The sequence below is a fragment of the Gossypium hirsutum genome, chromosome A01 (genome assembly GCF_007990345.1).
Source record: "Gossypium hirsutum isolate 1008001.06 chromosome A01, Gossypium_hirsutum_v2.1, whole genome shotgun sequence".
Classification (NCBI taxonomy): domain Eukaryota; kingdom Viridiplantae; phylum Streptophyta; class Magnoliopsida; order Malvales; family Malvaceae; genus Gossypium; species Gossypium hirsutum.
Genome location: NC_053424.1, coordinates 38,016,225 through 38,022,607, shown reverse-complemented (window position 1 = coordinate 38,022,607; position 6,383 = coordinate 38,016,225). Strand labels below are relative to the sequence as shown.

At 38.0% G+C, this 6,383-nt stretch overlaps 1 long non-coding RNA gene across 1 annotated transcript; it reads left to right on the top strand.

Annotated features, from left to right (window-relative positions):
* The first annotated feature begins 645 nt into the window (after positions 1–645).
* Positions 646–1,628, top strand: LOC121223799 (uncharacterized). Its single transcript, XR_005921178.1, has 2 exons — positions 646–731; positions 1,390–1,628. It is a non-coding gene; the product is annotated as an uncharacterized lncRNA (long non-coding RNA).
* The last annotated feature ends 4,755 nt before the right edge of the window (positions 1,629–6,383 follow it).

Below are 6,383 nucleotides of genomic sequence, written 5' to 3'. Positions count from 1 at the left end.
GCCATGGTGCTAAAATGTTGTACTTGTGTTTAAACTTAGAATTATTTAGTTATATGGTTAGTATAGGTATGGATGACCGAATATGAGAGCATGAATAGATGAAGAGTTTTGTAATTATAAAAAAAATGGTTAATTGATATGTGGTAAATGTTAAGTGTTAAATGAAATGGAAATGATATTATATTGGAATATGTATATTCGACCACATGAATGAATACATAGATTGATGTTGCATATATTCGGCCTTTAATTAAGTATATAGGTGATAGTGATAGATTGATGTTGCACATTCGGCTATAGGTAAGCATATTGATGATTTTATCTTGACTTAGATAATCGGCTAAAGGAGAATATTGGCTAATATGTTGAATTTGATTCATGATTTCATATATATGACTGGATGTAAATATATTGAGAAGATGATATGATGGGAAGTGATGTTGCATTCGGCATTGGAGAAATTGAAATATTAATTAGACTATTGATAGTAAGGTGATATTAATTGGCTATAAGCCGAATAGCTTAAGAGCATAAGGTAGAAAGATAAAAATTTTACCATGTTGTTCCGTATGTTATAAAATCATTAAAATGTGGATACAAATATATGTAGCAAAGCGGTTAAATGAGTTAATTTATTTGTTTAAGCTCAAGATCCTAAAGGAGAGGAGTCCAAGAAGGGAAAATCGAAGGTCATCGAGTAGCCGACTTGGAACTATTTTACCCAACACAAGGTAAGTTCATAAGCAATCATAAGGTTAATTTAAATTATACATAAATGACTTTAACATGTCATGAAAGAATCTCTTTATTAAGTATTTCCTTGGAGAAATTATATATGTTTATTGTTGTGGCTGTATATGCCAAATGAATTAATTAAATTGTTTTATCATAGAGAGTGTACATTGGCACTATATGTGCGGTGTAGTATGGCACTATGTGTGCAGAGTTGAATAGCACTATGCGTGCTGATTTGAATGTTAACATATGAGATAAACTTTCAAGGCACTATGTGTGCGGGATAGTACGGCACTAACTGTGCTTAGCACTAAGTGTGCAAAAGCGGTTGATGATACGAAGAGCATAAGTAAAGAATTAAGGTGCTAAAATGATTAACTGAAAAGTATGTGTGTATATACATCTAGTTCGTAATTATTTCTTACCTTGAGAATAGTTTTAAAACGGTTGGTTGTTTAATAATTGATTCGATATCGAAAACTTGGGTTCGAGGTTGGATAAATAAACTAGGTAGTTGTAGCCTAGTTTGGTGTGATTGAATTAGCTGAACTTGCAAGGCTTTTATTTCAATTTCTTATAAACAACCTGTATTATTTTGCTTATGGAATACTGAGTTGAATACTCATTTGGTGTGTTTGTTTGTTTCTTATTTAGATATCTCTGACCATTTTGCGTACTTGGGACCATCGTCGAAGTCATCACACCGGCTTGCAACTTTTTGGTACCCTCTTCTTAGTTGGCCTAAGAGAACATTTCGGCATGTATAGGCTATTATGTTTTGTTTGAACCCCAATATGTAAACTTTTAGCCATGCGAATATGGCTTAAATGCTAAGTTTGAATTTAGCCTTATGGGTGCTTAGTTATAAGGTTCAGTAGATTTGGCCTTGATAATTCGGTTTTGATGGAGTAGTAGTCTAAGTCTATTTGATTATTATGCTGTATGCCATGGCTGATCATATTTGGTGTTATGTATGTCAAATTACTAGCTAATCCATGGAAACCATAAAATAGATTTAGACAGCAGTAGTGGTGTGAATTTGAAAAATCACTAAAAATAGTAGAAATGGATTTAAATAATGAATAAATTATGGAATCAAATCTTGATGAGTCTATTTTCATATGGAAGAAGTAAAACAGATATATGAGCTATATTGTATGAGATATTTAAAATTTTGTGAAACAGGGATAGAACGATTTCTGGATCCCCTGTTCTGACTTTTGAAATTCACCATAAATTTTACAAAAATAATTAGAAGTCATGCTTTATATTTACAGATTCCTTACTGAGTCTAGTTTTATTAGAGACAAACAGAATAGTCATTGAATCTTTGTACAGGGAGATATCTGATTCGTAATACACAAAGGTCAGAGTAGTTGAACCCTGAAACAGGGGAGACTTTAACTAATAAACTGTACTAATTGGACTGACCAAAAATTATGGAAAAATTTTAGTAGATAGATATATGAGTCTAGTTTCAGGAAAAATTTACAGAATTGGATTTCGAGTTTCAGAACTCGAGATATGATTTTTAAAGTAACTGTGATGCAGTTAGCCAGCTTGTCTAGAAAATTTTAAAATGAATTGCATGAGCTGTTTAAGTAATAAATTAAACCCGTTTACACCTTGTGTTCAACTCTGGCAAAGGTTTCGAGTATGGGGTGTTACATTTTAGTGGTATCAGAGCTACGGTTTAGTCGGTTCTAGGACAATCGCAGCATGTTGAGTCTACCTATACATGTCGTAATGTTAGTATATGATAGTGTGATGACTTCTGACGGTTAAAATTTTTGTTTTGATTAGTAAATGGAACCCAATTTAGAGAGAGCCTTAGCGGATGACGTTGAGAGTGTGGCCGCTGCTCCTGCACAAGGGACACCGCCTGTGGAACCTCAAACATCTACGAATAATCAAGATGATGGGGAAAAACAAGCTTTCTTTTCTATAATGAACGAGTGGGTCGAACAATATGCCCGCACTAACCCGGCTGCTCAACCATTCCCGAATTTAAGTAATCCGCCTTAGGTACCTATAGTACCAACAACTACTGATCCTTTGAGGCTGAACAAACCCCCTGTGGATTTGATTAGGAAGCGTGGGGCCGAAGAATTTCGAGCCACAGCTAATGATGATGCTGAAAGGGCCGAGTTTTGGCTTGATAACACTATCCGTGTCTTTGAAGAGCTATCTTGCACGCCTGATGAGTGTTTAAAGTGTGCCATATCCTTGTTACGGGACTCGGCCTACTACTGGTGGAGAACATTGGTTTCTATCGTTCCGAAGGAACGAGTTACTTGGGATTTCTTTCAGGTGGAGTTTCGTAAGAAGTATATTAGTCAACGATTTATGGATCAAAAGCGTAAAGAATTTTTGGAGCTCAAACAAGGTCGTTTGACAGTATCTGAATATGAACGTGAATTTGTAAGACTCAGTCGATATGCTCAAGAGTATGTAGCCGATGAAGTCGCCATGTGTAAAAGATTCGAAGAAGGATTGAATGAAGATTTAAAGTTACTGGTGGGTATCCTAGAAATAAAAGAATTTGTAACACTAGTTGAAAGGGCTTGCAAGGCTGAAGAGCTTGGAAAGGAGAAAAGGAAAGCTGAATCAGAAACCAGAGACTTTAATAAAAGATTGGCGAGAAAAACTTCTTTCTCGGCTGGAAAGAAATTCAGAGACGAAACTAATAAATCGAAGACGACTGCAGGAATTTCTATTAGGGAGCGACCATCAACGGAATCTCGAGCTACTTCGGTTGCTAGTGTTGGTAATAATCGACAATAAAAACCTGAATGTTTACAATGTGGAAGATGACATGTGGGCGAATGTTGGGGTAAGTCTATTAACAGAGCTTGTTATAGATGCGGATCGTGGGATCATTTCATTCGAGACTGTATGGAACCTGACGAAAAGAATAAGGTGCAAGGCACGAGATCGTGTAGTGCAACGACTAGAGGGAGACCACCGAGAACTACAAGAGGTAGGGGTGGTAGTCAGAGGGACGCTTCTGATACGGCTATCATCTTCCCCTGATGTTATCACTGGTACTTTTACTCTCTTTGATACTAATGTGATTGCATTGATTGACCCTGGTTCTACTCATTCTTATGTATATGAGACTTTAGCATCCAGTAAGACTCTACCTGTTGAGTCTACTGAGTTTGTAATTCGAGTGTCGAATCCCTTAGGTCGATATGTACTCGTTGACAGAGTGTGTAAGAAATGCCCCTTGATAATCCGAGATTCCTATTTTCCGGCTGATTTGATGCTTTTACCGTTTGATGAGTTCGATGTTATCCTTGGTATGGATTAGTTGACCGCGCATGATGCAGTGGTGAATTGCAAAAGAAAGACCATTGATTTGAGGTGTGCAAATAATGAGATAGTTCGAGTTGAGTCTACTGACTTGAACGGAGTGCCAGAAATAATATCCTCGATGATCGCTCAGAGATATATGAGAAAGGGGAGTGAAGCATATCTTGCGTACGTACTTGATCACAAAGAGTCAGAAAGGAAACTTGAAACGGTACCGGTGGTTCGTGAGTATCCAGATGTTTTTCCTGAGGAGTTACCGGGATTACCACCCGTTCGAGAAGTAGAATTTGGCATCGAACTTGTACCTGGGACTACACCAATTTTGATAGCGCCGTATCGTATGGCACCAACCGAACTAAAGGAATTGAAAGCACAGTTGCAAGAGTTGACAGATAGAGGTTTCCCTCGACCGAGTTTTTCACCATGGGGTGCACCATTATTGTTTGTGAAAAAGAAGGATGGAACCATGAGGTTGTGCATCGACTATCGTCAGTTGAATAAAGTGACAATAAAGAATAAATATCCGGTACCGCGTATTGATGATTTGTTTGATCAATTGAAGGGAGCCTCAGTGTTTTCAAAGATAGATTTGAGATCGGGTTATTATCAGTTGCGAGTTCGAGACTCAGACATACCTAAAACTGCTTTCAGGACGAGATACGGTCACTACGAGTTTTTGGTGATGCCGTTTGGGCTCACTAATGCCCCTGCGGTATTTATGGATTTGATGAATCGAATTTTTAGGCAGTATTTGGACCGGTTTGTAGTTGTGTTTATAGATGACATCTTGATTTATTCATATGATGAAACTGCACACGCTGAGCACCTGAGATTAGTGTTACACATTTTACGGGATAAGCAGTTGTATGCTAAGTTCAGTAAATGTGAATTTTGGTTGAGAGAAGTTAGCTTTTTGGGGCATGTAGTATCTGCATCTGGAATTTGAGTTGAACCGAGCAAAATTTTAGCCATACTTGATTGGAAACCCCCGAGAAATGTTACTGAGGTTCAAAGCTTTTTGGGGCTCGCTGGTTACTATAGACGGTTTGTAAAGGGTTTCTCGATGATAGCCACACCAATAACGAGACTACTTCAGAAAGATGTTATGTTTGAATGGTTAGAAAAATGTCAGAAAAGTTTTGACCGATTGAAAACCTGCTTAACTGAAGCTCCGGTGTTAGTACAGCCAGGATCCGGTAAAGAGTTTGTTATTTACAGTGATGCTTCCTTACTGGGGCTGGGTTGTGTGTTGATGCAAGAAGGACGAGTTGTGGCTTACGCGTCGAGGCAGTTAAAGCTGCATGAAAAAAACTATCCGACCCACGATCTTGAATTAGCGGCCATTGTTTTCGCTTTGAAAATATGGAGACACTACTTGTTCGGAGAGAGGTTCCATGTTTACTCGAACCATAAAAGCCTCAAATATTTGATGACTCAAAGAGATTTGAATCTACGACAAAGACGATGGCTTGAACTGTTGAAGGATTATGGGCTTGTCATTGATTATCACCCGGGAAAGGCTAACATGGTTGCCGATGCTTTAAGTCGTAAATCGATGTTTGCCTTGAGAGCGATGAATGTTCAGTTATCTGTTTCATCCGATAATGTGATAATAGCATAATTAAAGGCCAAACCATTATTGATTCATCAAATACTTGAATCCCAGAAAGTCGACGATGAATTGGTTGCTAAACGAGCTGAATGTGTATCGAATGTGGGATCAGAATTTCAAATTGACGATAATGATTGCTTGATATTTAAGAATCGATTATGTGTTCCAAGATATCCGGAACTTATTTCGATGATTTTGAGTGAAGCTCATAGTAGTCGAATGTCAGTTCACCCGGGCAGTGCGAAAATGTACAATGATCTAAAACGCCAATTCTGGTGGCCTGGTATGAAACGAGACATTTCTAACGTTGTTTCGAAGTGTATGATATGTCAACAAGTGAAAGCGGAACATCAAGTGCCTTCAGGATTACTTCAACCGATCACGATACCCGAATAGAAGTGGGATCGAGTCACGATAGATTTCGTATCTGGTTTGCCGTTGACGCAAAGTAAGAAAGACTCAATCTGGGTCATTGTTGACAGGTTAACTAAGTCTGCTCATTTTATTCCTGTCCGTAAGGATTTCTCGCTCGATAAATTGGCAGAATTATATGTCTCCCAAATCGTTCGATTACATGGAGTACCTATTTCTATTGTGTCGGATAGAGATCCGAGATTTACATTGCGATTTTGGTTAAAATTGCAAGAAGCATTGGGTACCAAGTTGCATTTTAGCACCGCTTTTCATCCCCAGACCGATGGTCAATCCGAACGGGTAATTC